General features: G+C 34.1%; 1 protein-coding gene across 4 annotated transcripts in view; it reads left to right on the top strand.

Moving 5' to 3' along the window:
* The first annotated feature begins 730 nt into the window (after positions 1 to 730).
* The window catches only part of LOC116292375 (uncharacterized), a 64,988-nt gene continuing 42,908 nt past the window's right edge, over positions 731 to 22,810 (top strand). The window contains exons 1-2 of one of the 4 annotated variants that reach the window (XM_031699681.2): positions 2,328 to 4,863; positions 9,419 to 9,522. The gene's annotated coding sequence lies outside the window, so the exon portion shown is untranslated. Of the gene's footprint in view, positions 825 to 2,327; positions 4,864 to 9,418; positions 9,523 to 13,539; positions 13,713 to 22,282; positions 22,413 to 22,810 lie in introns of those variants that run through there. The other 3 variants (XM_031699684.2, XM_089040812.1, XM_031699683.2) reach the window with 3 other exon arrangements.

Here is a 22,810-nt window from a genome sequence, read left to right on the forward strand (position 1 = left end):
TGGTACATGTAAAACATTGAAAAACTTACTCACTCTAACGTAACGGTAACTCAGGAGTCTGGGAACAAAACTGCGCCAAGTGAGAAAAAGTAAGTTTAAACACAATATTAAATAAAGGAGGGAAGAAAATATAGAAAACAAAAACAAAGACGAGACATATACACATATGTACACACAACGTTACTTTTCCCCCAGTCTAATTTTGTGTTTAATTTTTATTTAAATCCATATTTTTTTCTAATCACAGCTTCAAAGAATCGTTTGAAAAATTCACATGAAGCACAGCGTTTCTAAATAGGTCTTGACGCATAAATCAGTCAAAACGATAAAGTTTGAGGTGGCTTTGAAATCCATTTTTCGCCGCAAGTGGAACGGAACCATAACAGATCTCCGGGACATCCCCAACGCTGGAATATTAATCTCAGCCGATTGACAAGTATCCAATTGAAATATTTCCTCGGAAATAGAAAAAAAATGTTAACTTTTCGAAAATTTTCACCTGTTTTCTACTCCAGTTTTTCATTCCAGCTTTTTCTCGAAAATTCTGTCCAAGTGTTGTTTTCCATTAGTTGAAAAACCTCTATTAACTTTGTTTTCCATCTGTTGTCATAGCAACCTGTCATTACATTCTGACTTAACGACCCTACCTTGGCTAGAGTTGAATTAATGAGAAAATATCAAAACAACTTTTTCAAATGATGTGTTCTACTTTGTACGTGTAGACAGGGCTCCGACAGCGAAGGTCGCGTGGTTGTAACAGCAAGACCAAACTAGACTGCAAAAAAAAAAAGGATTTCTTGCGAATAAGTTGGACATCTTTGAAGGTAAGTGGATATTTTCTTGAACAAATTTGTAAATAGTGCTCAATTTTTTTCAGTGATCGTTATTGATGTTTAAATTGAGTTTTGATTCTTTTTTTTTTTTTTTTTTGATGACGAGAGACGGTTGCACTGGATCTATATCTTTAACAATATAATTGATTTTATCTCGGTTAAATAACAGGATTTAATTCACATTAGAGGCAACATTAATTCACGAAATTTTGTCTACTTCTTACTAAACTATAAAATCGTTTAGTCTGAACTATTTCTTAAAAGATTATTAGTTCACTAAAACTACAGTATATCGCCTCGAGTCGTTGTGTAATAGTAGGACGAAGGAGTAGAAGCCAAAACTATTTCTAATTCTAAAACCATTTCCACGTTGTACAGATTACTACTCATAACCCATCATATTCTATGCATTATACACCGACGCAGCTTAGTCTAGTTTGCTCGCTAGTTCTCTTTTTATTCCACGGTGTTCAGCTTACCTATAACCCATCATATTATATGCATTATACACCGACGCAGCTCCAACTAGTTTACTCGCTAGTTCCCTTTTTATTCCACGGTTTTCACCTTACCTATAACCCATCATATTATATGCATTATACACCGACGCAGCTCCAACTAGTTCCCTTTTTATTCCACAGTGTTTAGCTTACCTATAACCCATCATATTTTATGCATTATACACCGACGCAGCTCAAACCAAACTAGTTTACTCGTTAGTTCCCTTTTTATTTCACGGTGTTCAGCTTACCTATAACCCATCATATGATATGCATTATACACCGACGCAACAAGTTTGTCCTTCACTATAACACTTAGCAAGCTCTGCTTAGCAAATTATTATTCATATGTAACTAGCTCTCTGAGTAGTTATTCCTCGTATTTGTGAGAAGATTACTAATTATTAACATAAAGCTCCAATGTAAAGTTTATTTATCTCTCTCTAATATTCTTTAAGAACTCTTTAAACAATATTCAAAAAATGCTGGACTTTCAATCATCACTTATTTTTAACTTTCTGAGGTCATAAAACTGATTTTCGTTTATTTGTGCAATCTTTGGCAATTTATTTTTTGTTTGTTATGATAGGGTTAATCGTTACCTAGCCAAGAAGTTCTTTCTAGAAAATATTCTGTTTTGTTGATTTTGGTGTCGATGTTTCGATGAGATGCCGGAAGAAACGACAAAACGAGACAAGATGAGTATTAATTAGAAGCACCGACCATTCGATAATGATAAACTAATAAAACGAGCGATTAGCCTCTTGTTTTTCTTTCTTTCTTTCTTTCTTTCTTTCTTACTTTATTCATTCCAGCCAATCTTCCTTCTTTTTCTCACTATATATATGATTTCATTCATTCGTTTTATCGCTCGTTAGTTCTTTCACTCGTTTCTTTATTCAGTTGTTTCCTAGTCTTTTCCTTCCCTTGTTAAATAATCCTCTCGTTCATTCATTTATTGTAGATATTTTATATATATTATATATTTCTATATATTTTTCAAGCATGCACGTTCCAGTTTTTACTGACATCTCAACATGCGAATAATGCGATATTTGCGACACATTAATATCCCGCAGATTGATGTCCAAAGGCATATCGCTTACAATGCCCTGCAGTGCTAGTTTGATAGCTTTCGTTAGGTTGCTTCTGTCATCTAGTTTTAAAAATCCCCTCAGCGTCTCAAAACTGTCAAAAAACACCTGTTGTTATTATTGTTGTTGTTGTTGTTGTTGTTGTTAGTTTTAAAGATCAATGAATGTATAATATTTCAACACTATTTCATTACTAAAAACTGCAGCCATATTTAGATGGAAAAGAAAGTGTCTTTGCTTAGAAACGTTATGGGTTTCGCTGATTCATGGTGATATTTATTTTGTTAAATTAAATTACATAGATCTTTTCAACACATGATAATGTTGACTTCGTCATTGACTGAGTTAGCTAAGGGCTCTCTTTTATTTCGTGCAACAGTGTACCTAAAGATTGTTTTTCAAAAGAAACTTCTGACAAACTTCAAACAAATTTCTGAAGAATGTCTCAACGCGAGAAAAAAGGGGTAAATGAAGTACTAAGCTTGATTGAAGAAGTTTTTACCATTTTTACCGTTTTTACTTTTCTTTATATATATATGTATATTTACCAAGAAGCCAAAATCTTAATACGTTTTTCAACAATGCCTGAAGCAAAGGAAGCTCTTTTTATTTATAACACTTCAGCTAGCTAAATGAATAGAAAAGGCATAAAAACGATGGCTTGGAGTACACAAATCTATCACGGATGATGCTTCTCTGAACACAAAGGCTTCATTGAGGGCGCAATTATTTTCCTTTCAAATTATGGGTTACTCAACATGTACCGCTTAAAGCTAGTGTTAATTATTATTACTTTATGAGACGGATTTTTGTTTTTGGAGCTTAATGGTGAAGAGGATGGTCAACAACACGAAGAAGGGGTGTAAATAATATTGATGGTTAAGTAAATATGCCATAGAAAGTATAGGAAGGAGAGGAAGAAAATAAAATAAAAAATGAAGTAGGTGTCAAGAGCAGGAAAACATGATAAGAAAGTAAGACAAATAGACGATAATTAGATTAAAAATAGTAAAAACTGGTTTTATTGAACCAAAACGCAAGGGCACAATTATCATTGCTGTTATTGCGTTCGTTGTTATCTCGGAGTGTTTTCACATGAGCCATTTTTAAGGCGTAGGGACAATGCATTGTTTTTCGCAAGAAATTGCATTTTCCATGGATGGAATTTACACCATTGTTTGACTATATGACTACATTTGAAGCCGCTGAATAGCACAAAGCAATAGCAATAATAAAAGCGGTGATTACCGATGATGATAATGGTGTCATTGTGGTTGTGGTCAAGATGAAAATGAAATAATGATAATCACGAATGATGGTACTAAAAATAATAATAATCGAAGATAATGATAGTAATGGTGGTGGTGGTTGTGGTCAAGATGAAAATGAAATAATGATAATCACGAATGATGGTACTAATAATAATGATAATCGAAGATCATGATAGTAATGGTGGTGGTGGTTGTGGTCAAGATGATAACAAAATAATAAGTGATAATTACAGTTGATGGTATTAATAATGATGATGACGGTGCTAGTGCTGTTTAAGGTTAGTCATTATATTTCACCACCGGACAAAAGTATTTACTGATTACAATTTGAAATGCGTTTAAAACTGCTTTGATACGATCACGGCAGTTAGTATTGCCGTTTTTTAAACAGTTTTAAACTCTGGTTTAAGAGTTTGATGTGACGTGACAGACGTCAACCAACAAATCCAAAATTCGATAAGTTGACAAAAAGGAGTAAGATGTCGCTCAGTCATAACTAGCTTCAATTTGTAAAACTGACTTTTTCCTATAAATTTGTGAGTAGCGACAAAGACGGCAACGTAGAGACGCACTGGCGTTCGCTTGAGTATTTTTCGATGGAAATAAAGAGCTCTCGGCACGGAATCAATGAAATTTCGTTCTGATGATATACTGACGTTTGATAGCCACTTCAGAAAGTCCTTTTCGCGTAACTCACAAAACAAACGACTTTTAAAACAGCTAAGTCGTCAAACATGAGATAGTTATCTTGTTCTATTTATATTGATTACTATGCATTAGATATCGTTATTCCAGCTTTAAATAACTAAACTGAACGGTTAAAGCATGATATTGGGGCTCGTAGCTGGTGATACATCTTATCGATATGATGCGTCTGTTAGCTGCAAGCCAGGGTCGCGTTGCAAAGTCATTTATTTGACGTGAGACTTCAGCAAGTTTCAATTGAAAATGAAAAATTGTGATGTAAAGATTCTTTAAGGGTAACGTGACATGTTTTGGCTGGTGACAATTGAATAGTGATCTGTAATCATGAAGTTCAACTCTTCCCCTCTTAAGAAGACATTGACTGCCAACTTTTGCTTTCACTTGCGATTCAAGTCCTTCACATTATCCTCAAAAAGTGCAATTTCTTTTCAGCCACTTCACAGATTGGTCATATTTTTTTGTAAGTATTTGTTACTACATGTAGGAATAGCTTTTACATATGTGTGGTCCTCTCGTTACTAGGTGCTGGTTTTGGGCAAACTTTTACTGTTTCACAAACTAAGTGGTTACAATTTGTGCATAGCAATATCAAGAACAATATCACACGAACACCCTTTGTACCCGTTTTCTTGTAATATACAGTCCTTTGACTAAACGTTGTCGTCGATCGGATCATCCCTACCTATCATCCCTAGACCGAAAAGGATAACGGGTAAATTACCCAGAACTTGCGTCATCCAAACTGCTCGCCAGTTTAAATCTTCGCCGTATGCTCAAAGCATGGTTTTAGCAAATTAAATGGGATCGAAAACAGCGAGCTCAAGACGCGTTAAATAACATATGAGGCAGCTAGTAACTGTGAATTAATTATCCCCATGATCCTGTTTGGTCTAGGCGCGTAGGGATGAAGCCGATCAAACGACAACGTTTAGTCAAAAGACTGTATTTTTTTCTTCAAGTGGACACGCAGTGTTAAGCACCTTAATATACGAGTTCATGAACTGGGACTGTTCAAAATTTTGAAGTTCAATTTTGGCAACTGAGATGCATGGTTACTGCGCTTTGCGGTCAACAACACCCTTTAGTAATCGTTTTCTTGTAACGACTCTCCAGCCCTATTAAGCACCTATATATACAAATAACCTTAAATATAAAAATTGCACTGCTTTGTCAAGAGGTATGGTTGATGTGTGCTCAATGATGATAAGGACACCCTTTAGCGGTCGGTACGTTTTCTTGCCGTTTTTTGCTAGATGGTCATTGAGCACAACAATGACAATATACCCTTGCGCCAACATTATCTTGTAACGTCGTTCGGTATTCATGACACTACAGACTTTTGATATGTTCACGTACTCAGGAATAACTAAGCAACCTTTCGTGGTCGTTTTCTAGCCGTTTTGGCAAGATGGTCACTGTACGCAAAAACGTATACTCTTGCATCATCTTGAGGTATTTGTCGGTTAGATAGTATCCCATTGGAATATAGTGATCCTTACAACTATTTTGGATGCAATGCTAACAGGGAGGTATCAAAAGAAATCAAACGTTTTCATTTCTTGGAATTTCTGTGCTATTTCTCTGAGATTTTCGTGTTAAATTAAGATCATATTTTGAAAGCGAGTGGCCTAGACAAAAGATTTATGTCCACGCCTATAGGTGCTTATTACACTTAGGGCTGTTTTCTAAAGCTCTGTGTAAATACTTATATTAGAAAAAAGAACATCTAAGTTTGGTGTTAATTCTGAACCGTATTAGTCCCTCTAGTCCCTCTAGTTAGATTACGTTTGTTTTAAGCTCCGAAACTTTAAACTAAAAATGAACATGACATCATATAAGTGTCAAGTCACCTTGCCTCCTATGACATAATGTTACCAAGTTTCCCAGGACGATTAATCCACTGAGACAAGCATCATATGTAACTACAACAACAAAAACTCATGCCGTTATCTGATATTCCATCGATGTCTCAAGAGGTATATCATTATCAGATCATCAACTCTATTCAATTACAAACCACTTAACTGTGTTTACTAATCTTCCGTACTTCTCATATCTTATTGCCCTCGAGTTGCGGCAGCCAATAGGGTGATAACGGATCCATCCGGCGTTCATTGCCGCTGAAGCGAATATCTGAATTATGCCCACAGGCACCACTTTTGGATCAGTAACTTGTGTAATTAAAGAGAGAAACGTATTAGATCTGAAGAGCTGTTACGGAACATATATTATTGTTATTGTTAGTCGTGGAGAAGAATTGAGTGAAAAATACAGATTTTAACACTTGATGAAACAAATGGGACCTAAGGAAAACTAGACCTCGTGTGTCGTCCTATTTCTGTCCACATGTTATTCCCTCTTGTATCATTTCTTTGTTTAACGGTTGTAGATCCATGAATATGGATACAACTAAAGCAAAGGATTTTAATCTCAAGAGAATGACACGTGGTCTTAGGAAATGGGGAAACATTGCACCAAAACGAACAAAGTTTATTGTGATAGTTAAGCATTCCTCGACGTTGTACCGTCAAACGAGATCGATATGTACAGCGTATAATTGAAATTACAGTCAAACCACCTCAAGCGTGAACACGTAGAAGTCATTAATGACTTTATCTTTGGATTCTTGATTTCATTATTCGATTCGAAGATTCATTAATGAAAACGAATCCGTCAAATATAATCAAAAATCACAACTGAAACAAAAACACGACGAAAAAAAAAACCAGGAAAAATAACTACATTTTTTAAAATTTCACTCTCCAAGGTCACATAGAACCATTCCCACAGGAAAATCTAATGAGTATTGCTTAAGCTCGTCCATGAGATCTACTACTATTTTGAGGCTATATTCACGTGACCAAATATACGCGCTCGTTCTGCAATTTCATTGGTTAACTATAATGCAAATACTCGAGTTTTCCATATTTTTTGGTGATGAAACTCACTCGTATAAGGAAGAAAAAATGCATTTCCCCCCTATGAATTCTAAATCTAAATACCGCTTAGATGCATATATTTATGTGGTATGAAATCGAACTTTGTGCTTTTTAGATTTAGAGCCTCGAAATTATAAAATGTCGAATAAGTCGAACAAAAATCCTCCCACGCGCGCTGTCTGCAGAACGTGTTATTCCATACGTTTTTAAAACCCCTACTCAGTTAAAATGTCACCGCGCTCTTTACCTTCCCGCGAATTATCTTTATTTTGTCCTCTCGAGACTTAAAATTCGTTTCTTATTTGTAATTAATTTTTGAAATGTGTTATCACTTAATAGTTCGACTCGTTAGCAAAAACAATCGTTTGTTAGTACATAACAATTCTAATCATTTATAAAGGCAACTGTACCGCAGACAGTAAAAAATCGTGCGTATTTGCGTAACTTTCATTTTTAAAGCGCTTAAATAATCCAATTTTTCATTTTTCAAAATTTTTCTTTCTTCTTAGTCTTCTGTTTTGTTTGTGCGCGTTCAGTTGTAATGTTTTGCTTCAAGCCAAGTCATCATTCATGCTCAGTTTTTCCTAATGTTTTTTCATTCCCTTCTGTTTTGTTTGTACGCATTTTCAGAAGTCTAGATTTCTCTAGCTTTTTTCTTAGAACTGTAAGGCCTTGTTTTTGTTTGCTTTTGTTTTTGTAGAGTAGAGCAGCTTCTGTAGACAAAAGAAGTGATCATGACTCCTATTTCTTTTAAGGCTTGCAAGTGTGTTGACTGTGTTGAGACAATTATCGTGATAAAACTGTCTTGAGCTGTAAGTTTTGTGGTTGAGTTTGCAAGAATATATGGATGAGTGAATGAATCGAATGAAAACTATTTACGTGTCAAAAAGTATCTAGACGAGGGAAGATCCATTTTACTAACAGCGGACGCCTAATAAAGACAGTCATCACATGTATTGAGATGTAATTAAATAGGCACTACAATAATTAAAATAAAATAAAAATAAGCCGATTCTCCACGTAGACACGACTTTTATTTGCATTCGTTATTGAAGTCATCGAAATAAGAAGTATAGACATTGCAAAATGAATCAGGGGACAACAGAGAAAGAGAAAAATAAAATCAAGAGAATGACTGAGAAAGATGGAGAATGAGATCAGAAGGAGAAGGAGAAGGAAAGAAGGACACTAGATAGATAGGAGGTATATATAGGGAAAAGAAGCGGACCTTAAATCGAATATTTATAGCTAAATCACTCAAAAAAACTTCGACACATTGGGATCTAGAGGTGTGGGAATTTACTTTGTCTCTTTCTTTTATTCGTGCGTACGAAAGTTAGAAGAAAAAAATGAAGAAGAGACCGAAATGCGAAATGGAAACAAAAGAGAACACAAGGGAAAGGAGAAAAGATAATGAAAGAAAAAAAAAATCATGATGAGAAGGAAAGAGATTTGCTGGTGAATTTTTTTGATTTGCCTAAAGATAAATATTTAATATTAGTAATATCCTTTCACTCAAAGAAGACGAACCAGTTAGTCAGGAAGCTAGAGTATAAACTTTCATTAGTGACGGGCGGCATCTTGCTTCCCATACGGACAAACAACTAGAGTAAAAAGATCGATAGCAGCCGTAACTTCCAATGGTGTTATTAATTAAAATTTATGTAATATATAATCACTGCCGATGATCAGTGATCGAGACATCAAGGCGGTCGCTTTAGAGAGGTGCTACTCTTATAAAGCATATTGCCTATAAGAGGACGATAAGCTCATCAATTCAAACACGCAAGAAGAATTGAACAAGTTCGTTATAGTGCGTGCACTTTTCCTAGTCTCGTCTCTAATCTTTCCCCGTCTCACCAAGGACCATTCTTCAGGTTTCAAGAGTGTTTTCATTCAGATAGCGCTTTTTCCTTTGTCTTATCTTCTTATTTGACTACTTATAGAGTATTGGCCTCTCAGCAAATGAAATATTTAGTTCAACGTTAATATCCACTCGTTCGTCATCCAAAAGTGCTTTATATTCTGGCATGTTTGGTTTATCTCGACCACCTTGTTTCTCTTCTCTTCTTCTAGTGTCTGCATTCATGATTACAGCTGCGCTTGGCTTCTGAAATCTACCTGCTCAGAGGTCTACGAAAGTCCTCGTTTTTTCTCTACCAACCAAGCTAAAATTAAAGGTATGATTACGACTTTAAATCCTGACCAAAATCATAATACCTCGATTCTTCTCTTCTTCCTCGTTAACGTTTCGGAAACCAATGTTTACTGACATTTTTACTCTGAAATATTTTTGAGTTTGGTTACGAAATTTATGCTCCAAAAAATAAAGTGATTAACTTTTTAAAAAACTATTTTTTAAAAACTAACTATTGATAACTAATTAAAATGAAATAGTTACTTCAATATCTTTTATATCGGTTATCTAAATATATGAATATAAAATAAATTGTTGTTAAAGGAATACTATATAATAAGTTCAGTAAAGTAAAGACCAATATTCTGTTGCGATAGTTTATTAGAAAATTTGAACAACACTGCTCTTAGCCAATCAGAATTGAGTAATTTTTTCATGTATGCTATTAGAAGGATTAGCAGGATTACAAATAATTAGAAGATAACGTACTGGGTTATTCTGTTAAGCGGATTAAAAATAATTGAGGTGATATCGAGTATAAATATCTCACTAGCTAAGGTATAGAGTGACTTTCATAAACCCGAGAAATACACACTAGCCCAATATAAATTAGTAGACCCTAATTCCATTGTGTTCTTTTGTTGTCATTTAACTATTACACACTAACTAATGGTATTTGTTTCACGGGTTTATGAAAAGCACTCTTCTGTATATATATTAAAGTGGTGGTAATACTTGCCTCGAGAGAAATAGTAAACACAATACATAGAAGTAGACACGTACTATTCCACCGTTTACTTTTGTTTTACTTGTTAGTCATTAATAGACCCTTTGACAAAATGGCGGCCGCAAATGAACGAGATGAATTAAATCTTGAATGAAAAACCAATACCAACACTAGAAGGAACACCTTTTTTGGTAGCCCTACGAAGATTCATTATGTCATGATCAAGCGTTATAAAAAAAACATAACTCAAGACTCACATTGACAAATTTACCGACGTTTGTATAACTAGGGTATTGCGCTTATAAGTTAAAATCATTTAAGGGTCGCCATTTTTTTTCTATTATGCAGCTTTCTTTATTCGAGCTCATGTTTGTCGAATGTGTTTTACTTGATAAAATAAGTAGCAAGATCGTGATTGTATTTCAGTAATTATACTAGAACAGTCTGGCTTCAAGCTAATGCTTTTATCTCAAACTTCGGCTCTTTAAACGGTCTGTTTTGTTAAGGTTTATGTCGACCCTCTAGGGTATAACAGATCAGAAAATAACTAAAAGCTGTGAATTAATACTGCACGAGACATGTTCCATAGAAAAGTACTTTATTTAATAGTCACCACGAAGGATCATGGGGGCATGTGCCAAAAAATACTCTGCATAAGTGGGGTGGGATAATTTTTATGCCATCCTACGAGTATGGGCGTCGAGGTTTGCGTGCTAGTAGCGCAATCATCTCTCATCTCTTCGTGATCTTGGGTTTGGTTACTGGGCGCAGCATCACGTGAGTAGAGTTTGTTAGGTCTCGCCCTTGATTCGAGGATTTTTCTCTGTGTTCTCAGGTTTTCCTCCTTCATTAAAACGCTAGATTCCAATTCGATCCGCTGTGAGACTGAGATGACGTGTCTTGACGTGACTTAAAATTGTTCAATCCAGAGTTTGCTTCAGGGAATCGATAAAAATTGAACATTGTTGAAATTTGATCATTTTTCTAAGCTGCTGAAACCTCAACAAATATTCTCCTGGAAAGAAGAAGAGGTACAAAAAGCTGAATTTTAACATTCAAAATAATTCTCATACGAACGACTCTTTGTGAAATATAACTGCCTGGGGACTAACTTTAGTGAAATAAGTATCTATCTATTTTAAAGCGACGGTAAGAATGCACTAGTGCGCGCAATAATTTAAGATACCGAGGGTACCTTCGTCAGCTGCGAAGGCGATTTGCAGGAAAAAGAAAAAAAGGGAAAAAAAGGATATTGGTACATCAATGAGATACACTAATCCAAGTCACCTTAGGAAAAGCCACCAGGAAATAGAGTCAAAAACATCGAGTTTTTTGTGTCTCTTATTTAAGCTAAAAAATGTGGACACGAAAAAAAGTATTGCGCCAATCACAATCAAGCCCATGTATCCTTATAGATCCTCTAGGGTCCTGCAATCAATAAAGCTATCGGGATTACGTTAAGTTATTTCATGACATTGTCGGAACTAACTCAAGAGTTTAATGTACCATGATTGCATGCTTACGTCTTCTATTCTTCAGCTTCTGGAAGAAGTTTGATCGTCTGGATGGAATTGGTCATGAGAAATATAGGATTTTAAAGATTAAATTTATCTTGTGTCAAATCCGTAATTGAGTCTAAAGCCCCGATTATTTGAAGCCTGAAAAGAGCAATTTCAATTCATCAGTAAGATGTTTGGACATGTGATTTATCGAAATTTAGTCTGATATAAAGACTTTGGATGCTTTTCTTAGAAATTAGACCGGCGCTCTTATGAATTTTTGGTTAGATGTTTTTTAAGCGTATTCATTGATCCAAGGAAGAGAGCGATCCAACAGAGCTAAGTACGTATAGGGGAATTCTTAGAAGATGTCCGTTAATGTTTGGCACATTTTCATTTTTTCTATATTTCTTATTTACATTCATTTTCATTGTTGATTGGTATTTTATTTTAGAAGGATATTTTTAGCGAATTCAATTAAGCATGTCAATTTGTATTCTGTCTGGTCAACGTTTTATACACTCATGGTAGGAAAGATGGTATGATTAATTGTTTTTGACTTTTTCTCGTTCATTCGGTGGAAAAGATTTTTTACATCTTTAATTAAATCCAAACATTTCTCAACGATAATTTTTGTCCGGAAGAACTGGGAAAATTTCCGGTAAGAATGGATGAATTAACTAGTTCTTTTAACTGATTTTTGTAACGCTGTTTATGTTAAACAAGTATATATATATATATATATATAGCAATGTTTACGTTTTTATAAAGGGTGCTTTAAAAACTCTTTAATTTTTTGAACATTTTTGGAAAAGCAACGTAAATTTTTTTTCTTCATTATTTCTCCATTTAAAATATAAATTGGGTACTTCCAAAATTTTTGCATGTGCCATATCGAATATTAATGTACTTTGGAAGCAAGTATTGGGAAAACATACAAGGAATATAATGGAATTAAGGAGCCTAATTAAACGAAAAAAGGACAAAAAAATGTGGGAAGGATAGGAGAAAAAATATATATAGATAAAGAAGTAAATGAAAGAGAAAGAGAGAGGAGATATAAAAAAGTGGAAAGGATTGGAAAAAAAATAAAAGGAAAAAAGGAAAGGAAAAGGAAGAGAAAGGATGGAAGTATAGAAAAAGGAAGCAAAGACAAGGAAATGAATGGAAGCTACTAATGTTACAATAATCGGTGGAAAGAACCCCGTATCGTAAAGGTACGTTCATGTTTATATATTTGATTTATGACAGCATATGAATTATCTTAATAATGATTCCATGGCTTCTGTTATCAACTTATGCCTTCATTCTTCACTCCATCTCTACCAAACCTCTTTACTTTTTGCTTTGCCTAAAGAAAAATTAGACTAGTCATGAACGTGACTGCAAAGACGCAAAGAGCTTCACCTATTGTATAAGTTTCCCTAAGGAAGTAGAACTTTGTGAACGATTGAAAACTTCCTCGTTATTACGCTGTACAGAGTTACTAACCTGAATAGCAATTAAATAGCTCAGTCGATAGTTCTGAACGTTTCTTTACGAAGATCGCAAAAAGAAATCGGCCTATTCTATAAGGTGACTCGTGCTGGCAAAAATAATATAAAGTTTTACGCTTTGTATTTTCTTCTGTACATTCTGTATTTAATTTTATTATGATTGAAGCATTAAAGCACCCGCAAAAACGGCTTTGTCTTGGCGGCGCTACTCTATTTTACGCAACGATCTGTTATTTGTCAGATCCATTCATTTCGCCCACCTTTGCTTTTACGTACTAAAATAAATTCTCGGCAGGAAGTTTTTAACCATATTTTCCTTTAATTCTGATTACCATGGCTTATTGTCGCAGAACAGACAAAGTATAGGTATATTTTGGAAGTCTGTACTTCGGAAGAATGCGCGGGAAGTGGTTAACAAAGAGCGACGGCCTGATAGAGACTTTTGTTAATTCAAAGCAAAGTTTAAAAAAAAGTGACTGGGCAAAAAGAATGAACAGAAAAGACAGGAAAGGTAAGATAGATTGTACTATTTTTAATTTTAAATAAATGACTAGTTTGGTCTAGAAAAACAGGTTTGTAGATAACTGAAAGACGTTGTTTTGTGGCGTGTTTAAGGATGTAGAAAAATAAAATAAATAATAGATAAATAAATAAAAATAATGCCAAATGATTGGTAACACTGTCATTGATATTGCCTTAGTTTGATATTATATATACTGGCTTTGACATAGCGTATGGCATAAGCTTGTTTTCGTTCTATGAGCACAAAACGGTAAGTACTTAATATGTTAGGATTTCATTCACTAAAGGATGTTCATTTGCGGAAAGCAAGGCTTGCCTTTACTGCTTTTTACCTTATTTCTTTATCTCTCTCTCTATTTCTCTCTCTTTCTTTCTCTCTTTCTTTCTTTCTTTCTTTCTTCCTTCCTTTCTTCCTTCCTTTCTTTTTTTCTTTCTTTCTTCCTTTCTTCCTTCCTTTCTTTTTTCTTTCTTTCTTCCTTTCTTCTTTCCCTTCTTTCTTTCTTTTTGTCTCTCTCTCTCTTTTTTTCTTTAAAATTTTGTTTCGAAAAACTAATTATTGTCATTCAAACACCAACTTTGGCTTCGTATCTTCTCTATCATCGATTGGTTTCTTTTGTCTTATTCTATCATATATACGCTCCTTTCTATCACTTCTTTCTCTTTTACTCCGACGAAGGACTAGCGTCCGAAACGTCAGTAAGTTTTTTCATCTTTTCACGGTGTATAATTTACCTTTTTATCATTACTGTATCATCGATGGTAGTTTTCACTACCAGTGTCGAAGTCTTTCCCTTGATTAGAATATGATCCGGATTTCAACAGCTAAGCTGTGAGCAGCATACTGTTAAAAACTAATTCCATCCACATAATCTTAAAATCAGATTTTCTTTACATATATGACCCGGCTCTTTCAAGCAGTTAAATTCCTTCTTAAGCAATCATTGTTTTGATAAGAATACATAGGTGAAAAGTTAACCCACAGATTTCAGTGGATACAGATCAAAGAGATCAGGATAGATTTTTCCGTAAGATAAAAAAATCGACGCTCGTCGGCTGACTTTGATCAGACCGCAAAAACATGATTCACACGAAAGGCTGTGCTCTTTTGTTTAATTCTTGTTTCTTTAGGACCACAACAAGAAAAATAGATCATATTATCTTATCTATTGTTTAAATTTTATTTGAAGTTTCTTACTCCTGAATATATAGGATCTCATAGGATGTACAACTCTATCTTGGAGATGCAATCGTTATAGGTTAGAGGCATGATGTTGTATGGAAGAGATTTAACATCAAGAAAAAAATTGTTCGAAATAATACTGTTTATAGAACACTCCAGTTCAATTCATTTAAGTAAAAGCAGGGAGATAGGGTGGCAGATTTGATGCTGGGAGCCAGAAAGAATTCATCATTAGTATCGAGAAAGAATCAAGTGTTCAATGTTTAACATGCAAGCAAATTGAGCAGTTAATTGCTCAGATTTTAAAATGAGAAAAGCTGTAACTGTTTTTATCAACACCAGCCATGTAGACGCTCAGATTTAAAAACTTTGAAATATAAACTGCAGTTTTTCTCTAAACAAACACATTTTTTTTGGCGTCTGCAGTAAATTCTCCGATATTATGAATGAATTATTTATCATTTAATAATCTTTCCTTCACACATCAAGTTAGTTAGGTTTTGTACAAGGATATGGTTAGAATAATTGAGATGATTAAAACACGCTTTAAAAGAACATGCCGGGTCCGGATGAACGAAGTGTGGATAGCATATCTGATGGATAAATCCTTATCCAGTGGATAAGTCAATGCTATTATCAATTGAACTTATCGTCCAGCACTGATAAGATTTATCCGTCGGATAGTGCTATCCACCCTTCGTACAATCAAGCCAAGGCTAATAATGATAATGCATATATAATAATACATACTTGCTTTGGCTGCAAGTCAAACTACAACTACTCAGTATATTAAGCTTTGAAATTTTTCATATCATAAGAATGGATCGATTTTTTGCCCTTAAGATAACAAATACTGCTTAATTTTTCATAGGCGTGTTATATTAGCCGTTCCGAGGTTGATAAAAACTGGGACGAGACGCGGAGTTGGTATTGCAGTGCATTGTGGGTCTTTTTAGGGCAAGTATTTCCAAGTATTCCCAAGATGGCGTCTATTTAGTTCCCTAAAACAGCCCCAGAATGCACTGCAATGCCAACTCGACCACGTTTTCCCCCTTAACTTCGGAACGGCTAATAGATATCAAGAATTAAAATCAAAGGTCTAAAACAGCACAATGTTATTTTGACAAAAAATATAAATTACAAAAAAAAAAAAAAAAAAAAAAAAAAAAGAAAGGAAGGAAGGGCATACTTATAAACCGCGATTCCTAATCTCGATCAATCTTTCCACCATCGACCCGAACAAAGCGATATTCTCAACAGTTTCGTGGTCCAAATGGCGGACGCCCTAACCACTAGACCACAGAAAATAAACTATGTGCCTATGTCTTAACAACGAAACGAATTGAATACCTTAGCTATATTTTATCTTTATTTTGAATGACTATGACGTCTATAGCTACAATATTATATAAATAAATATCAATAACTGGATGGATATTGTAAATGCTGCTCATTCCTTTTAATATGGTCTTGACACACTCTAGGCATTTCAAAAAGCGTCTTGTCGGTCCGAGTCGTCTTTAGTGTGTCATAGAGCGAAGATAATACAATTTAAACCCGTAAGTAGTTACATTGGTGTATACGACATTTTGATAGACTGTAGTTTAGATATGACCTTAAATCCGTCGCAGTGGCTCTGTCTTAAGTTATTTCACTTGGTTTAACCTTTTTATGTCACTCAAGTTGACGAGTAATATTGGAAAAGCTAAGAGAATTTAATTTTTTTAGAGTAGGTTTTTATTTCTTATTTCGGAAAACGTCTAGTATTCAAATCCAAAAATATATGTCTTTTCTCAGTCCCTAACTGAAATCCCTAGGTAAACAATGAAAGATCGCATTTGATATACCATAGATCGACGAATAAATTCTAAAATTACTGAGAGGGGAAATCGTTTCAAAAAAATGTTCTGGAATTCCATCAACAATCCTTTTTTCTGCAATTTCTCTTTTTTTTTTTAAAAATCAGCACAAGAAGCAAAATTTTTATATCGTCTTAAACTAAAGTAACTATCGAGCAATTAGTAAACATCAAAAAGGGTGACATATATCCTTTGACCTGATTGGCTGTAGGTTACGATTCCGAATTGAAAATTATTTAAGGCACAAATTACTATAAATATACTTTGTTTGAACTTTTTTTTATATTTCATTTATTTTGTATCTGTTTATTTTTTCCTTAATGATACTGGTATTGATATCAGGCAGTTTTTAAAATTAAAAATCTTTGAAACTAATTCGAAAGCTTCGCAATTTTGAAGCAAGCTCTGTAATCAACATTATCATCACCATCCACCATCACCATCATCATGTGCATTATCTACATCGCAGCCACCATCAACACCTTCACCGTCATTGTGGATACTTTCATTTGCCTCTTAATTTACAAAATTTTGGTAAAAGAAAAAAATACAAAAGAAAACCTTGGTATTGAATATCGAAAACATAGGCCTTCTAATATATTGTTTTATTTAAAGTCAAAAGTTTATTACCTTGGTAGAATACCAAAAAACCTCTTGCAAATCTTTGAAAATTATTATGTTTTCTCTTCGGAATTAATCAAAATACTGACGATTCTATTTACGTTTAGTTAAAAGGAATAAGAGTGATTTATTTTAACTTAAGAGTATAAGAAAATGGATTTGACATTGTCGCTGATCAAGTATACTTAATGAATACTGTTGGAAATTAGTTTCAATCATAAAAGTCATTATCCTTTCAGGTGTCATTCTCACTCTGATCCTAGTCTGCAAGGACTGTATATATCAAAATAGTTCTACCGGAGAGTTGGAAAAGAAAAAAGCTTAAAGAGATTCTGCTAACTATTTATGTCCTTAGAACGCGGAAATGTACCGAATGTATGTACACTAAGGCTCAGGTCAAACGTCGAACTTCACATGAGCCAAACCTTATAACATCAAAGAAGACCGCCTCGTTATCCATTGTTTCAATTTGGTTCGGCTCATGTGAAGTTCGACGCTTGACCTGAGCCTAAGATTATCCGCTTCAAAACAATTTATTCTTAGTAATTTTTAATTGGTCTTACATTCAAGATTGATTGCAACCAGCATGCTGGAATGTTAATCTGTTTCACTCAAACATAATAAATTATTAATTTTCTAATTTACCAAAGTAAAAACGATCCGTCAAAGTATATAATAAGAAATGAATTTAAAAAATTCCATTATTTAAGTGCTTTCCCATATTTTTGTCTTGGTATAATTTTTATGGGTTTATTAATGGAAGCTTTCTTAAAAAGTTATCGTTTCCTTGAAAAGCTTAAAGCCACTCAATGATTGTATATCAGACGTATAGACACTTTACATTATAAGGACTGAGTGCGAAGGAGTATTACTAGAATCGTCTATGGATTTCGATCTATGGAAGTTATTCCAGATTGATCACGTTATTTTACAACCTGCAATGAATAAATATATGAATGATGGATATATGGGTGGGATGGATGGATGGATGGATAAATGGATGGGATGGATGGATGGATGGATGGATGGATAGATAAATGGATGGATGGATGGATAGATAAATGGATGGATGGATGGATGGATGGATGGATGGATGGATGGATGGATGGATGGATGGATGGATGGATGGATGGATGGATGGATGGATGGATGCATGGATGCATGGATGCATGGATGGATGGATGGATGGACGGATAGACGGATAGACGGATAGAAAAAAATGACCGACATAAGTCTTGTTAACTATAGAAAATTAGAATTTTTCTCCAGAACACGCAAAACTTGTCCAAAATGAAAACAAGCCAATTGAAAAAGTAAATAATATGATAGCAAGACAAGCGCACTGCAATACATAACGAAGGTCCTGTATATGGACTACATGGCTCTAAGTCGTAGTAATGTAAAAAACTATAGTCATGAATCTTTGGGGAAATTTTTGGTTTTTACAGCAGGTTATTACATGACGTCACCAAAACGTTTTTTGGTATTTTCTCAAAATTTCTCGACAAAAAAAACAGCCTTACTAAAGATATTTGGTGGATTGCTCCATCCTTGGGTGGGTATCATTTGATTTGCTTTTAGGCAAAATCATGTTCATCGAGGCGATGAGCTAAAAAATTATTAAATATTGAGATACGAATATAATGATGAATGCTGATTGGTTCAATCGCTCTTTTCAGGCAGCCCTTGATTTATTGATGTCTACGTCACTCTAGGAATACTGGGGAAACATTTGTTTATGAATTGCGCCGCCACACAAAAAACATTTAACTATAAAATTAACAACGATAAGACGTTTCGATATCATCGCTCCTTGACGTTTCGATATCATCTGGAATCACTCTCATGAGAGTTTAAAGAAATATATAAATTATATAGTTAATTGGTTTAGAACCAAATGCTTACCTCTTAAACAAATAATCAAACTAGGAAACAGGAAGTGACGAAACGTGTGAAACAATAGTAAAGAGAATCAAATATTATAGACAAGTTCCATTTTACTTATTTCCTTATTCATTACCAATTCAAAGCTATATGTACTTTATAGTTTTAAAAAGTATATATAAATGTTCCAGGTTTTTATGCTCAAACTTAAAAATGCTGTTCTAGGGAATGGTAACTGTAGAATGAGATTTTGAAAAATCCTTTTCAATTCTCCCAACATCACTGGTCTGACCAAATTTATGCAAATCAGAATTTCATTCATAGACGACTTTCGCATCAAACTTTCAAACATTTCAAACTTCAGAACATTTGAAATCAAAATTCAGATTGTAATTTTGCAGAAAATGGATTTTCAAGAACCTAGGAAGAAAGATAAATCCCACGAGTGAAATTCAAAATCGAAAAAAATTCCTGGAAAAAGCTTTTAAAGTAAGTAGATTTGAATGGATTTTTGTTTTTTAAAAAACCTCACCTTGGTTTAAACTTTCGACTTCAATGCTTCAAATACCAACAACATTTAAGAGCTTTTTGAGCTGAATTCAAACGAGAATTCCATATCTCTAAGATGCATGAAGCCTTTTGCGACAAAAAAGTCAAGTTGTTCTTTGAATTCTAACCTGAAAAACAAGAAATAATCCGAGTTTACTGACAACCCCGCCGATCTTGGCGCCTTTTTGAGGGTCCGTTTGTTTGTTCGAGTCGGTTTGTTGTTTTTCATTGCTTACCACAGCCCCGTTTTACATCCCAAAGCTATCAAAATATCATTATCATTAATAGAAAAAAATGGCATAGATCTAAATACATCATTGATTATTCTATTTAAAAAATATACCTTTTGGTCTTCTATTACGCAGTTCTTACACATTGAGTTTTCCAGTCATAGCCCCTACAATGACGTCACTCATCGATTCATGCCGTCTTAGCCAATCAGTAGATACCTATTGGTAACTCTACTTATTGTCAAATATTTTTATCCGCTTTTGTATTGTTTTTTTTTTAATTAATCACATATAAATATTCCTCTACTTTTTAGCTTTTAAATAAAAAAATATATTAAAAAAATTAAATTAATTTATGAATGTAATAGCTCAAGATAGCCGTTGTATACAATAATTTATAAAGCATTTGAAATATAACAAGGGCGCTGATTGGGTGGCTACCGTGTTTATATGTCAAAAATATTTTATTAAAGCGATACAGAACGAATACCATGCTTATGTTTCTGTATTGTCATACAAACGCTCTTGAAGCTGTAGAGCAATCTAAAATTATAAAATATTTGAAATATAACGAGGGCGCTGATTGGCTGACTACCGTTTTTATATCAGACGATGGAGACACGCTCACGCAAATGTGTCAACAAATATTTTGTTAAATCGATATAGAACGACTACTATGCTTATTTTTCTGTATTGTGATATAAACGCCCTGAAAGCTGTAGAGCACTCTAAAAACCAGAAAAGCACTCGGCTACGCCTCGTCTTCATAAGTTTGCTTCTCGTGCTCTCCTAACGCGTATATATCACAGCACTGAGGCATGCGCAAGATTTTTATATTCCTTAACTATATATACTACCAACGTTGGAGTTTATCTCTCCATTTTTTTTTTTTTTCACCTCTTCAAGTTAATTAATTAATAGACCCGTTTCGAATTCCAAATTACCGCTGTGTTTCTTGATTACAGACTCATTTGCACAGGGTCAGCCTCGACTTTGTGTAGAATATTCACGTGTTCCAGTCAAGGTCCGTCGAGTTTCAAAGTGTTTGTATTGTCGAAGTTGTGCATTCTTTACTTTACCGTTGGTATTTGTGAATATTTAAACACTGATACGAGGCTAACCCTGTGCAAATGAGTCTGCAATCAAGGAACACAGCGTTTATTTGGAATTCGAAACTGGTCTATTTGTTCATTCAGTTTATTTCACAAATTCGTTGATTTTTTTCTTTTTCTTTTGTCGGTCTTTTTCCTCTCTTTCCAAAGCAAAAGGTTGTTCTTAAAAGTAAAGTTATATAGCACAAGTAAACTGCGTGACAAAACATCCTAAATGACCCGTAAATCTTCTGTTCTTTCGCTAACTAGTTTTCGAGGCTACGAAACCTAAGAAACCATAAGAGGCGAATGTATAGGCCAACAGATAGTATGAGCTTATAAAATCAGCAAAAATACGGTTCTAAATTTTAACAAATTCCTATGAATTATGTACCAAAATGTTCAGGAAAGGCCCGGGGTTTTCAAACCCACTTCTGGTTTTTTTTTTCAGGTTCTTTTACAGGTTCTGTTTTATATCAAGGAGACGATTTTCTAGCCGGTTATGTCATGCATTTTCTCTTGTAAAATACGTTCAATAGCGTACATTCAACTCAAAAGTACGGTGGTTTTTTAAATAGAATTCAATCTAAACCATATCATACAGTCCGTGAATAGTTGAATTAGCTGAATCCACTTCTGTTTTTTGCCTAGATAGTCATTATTTCGAGAAAAGATCCAAAAACCGTGTTTTTGAGACACAATTCGTATGCGCTCACATGAGGGGGCGTGACCTTGAAATCGTAGCTGACCAAATGTTAACAATTTTTTCTGATGCATCTTGTGCTGATTTTAGTTGCTTGTTTCCATCAATTTTTCTTGTTTCTGATATCAGTGAAAAATCAAAGAGTTTTCCTTTTTTTTTTTTAATGCGTTGTTGTATTCTGTAAGGTTTATCTTTTCAAGCTTAAAATTGTTTATCAGATACAAAGTAGCAATTTATGATAAATGAATCACAACTTATCTATTAATTTGTTTGAAAATGTTGTCAAATGTTATCAAGTAACGAACCATTCTCAACATCATTATTTATTCCGTACGTCTTATACTGACAGAAAGTTCAAAATGGGCTTCCATTTATGTCATTAAATTCAAACGCATAACTCTTTCGAGTTTGCTTTTTTTAAAATTTAAACCAAGGTTAGATGGCCAATGAGTCGAAAAGCTGTTTGAACCAGGATGTAGAAGGTTCTGGAAGATGTAATACGTTCACTGATCTGGATTATATTTGTTCCACTGGTTTGACGATTGATCTAACCGGCCCGCAATCAGCTTAAGGTTTGATCGAATTTTTTTTTCCAATTTATCGTTTATCCATTTTTATTTGTTATTTTTAATAGTAAATTCAGAGTGGTTGCTTCGTTATCTTAACTTAAGTTACAAACCGAGAGTTATATATTAATAAGGAATTTGAAAACGGTGTTAATTAAGAATTTAATACCCCGACTAATTGATGAATTTTTTGTCGTGATTTTTTTAGAGCACTGCGGATTTTGTGCAGTACTTTAAATGGATAGACATTTTAGTCAATAATCATTAGATCAGAAGATTATACTTTTTCGTATATACAGTATAATTATATATTCATGCTGCTGTATTTTAAGTGATTCAAAAGTCATAAAAAAACAAAGATGAAAACTAAAGATTAGACTAGGTAACCATGCACTTGTAGAAAA

The sequence above is a fragment of the Actinia tenebrosa genome, unplaced genomic scaffold (genome assembly GCF_029948245.1).
Source record: "Actinia tenebrosa isolate PJP-AT-01 unplaced genomic scaffold, QUT_ActTen_1.0 PGA_scaffold8__29_contigs__length_14323225, whole genome shotgun sequence".
NCBI classification, from domain to species: domain Eukaryota; kingdom Metazoa; phylum Cnidaria; class Anthozoa; order Actiniaria; family Actiniidae; genus Actinia; species Actinia tenebrosa.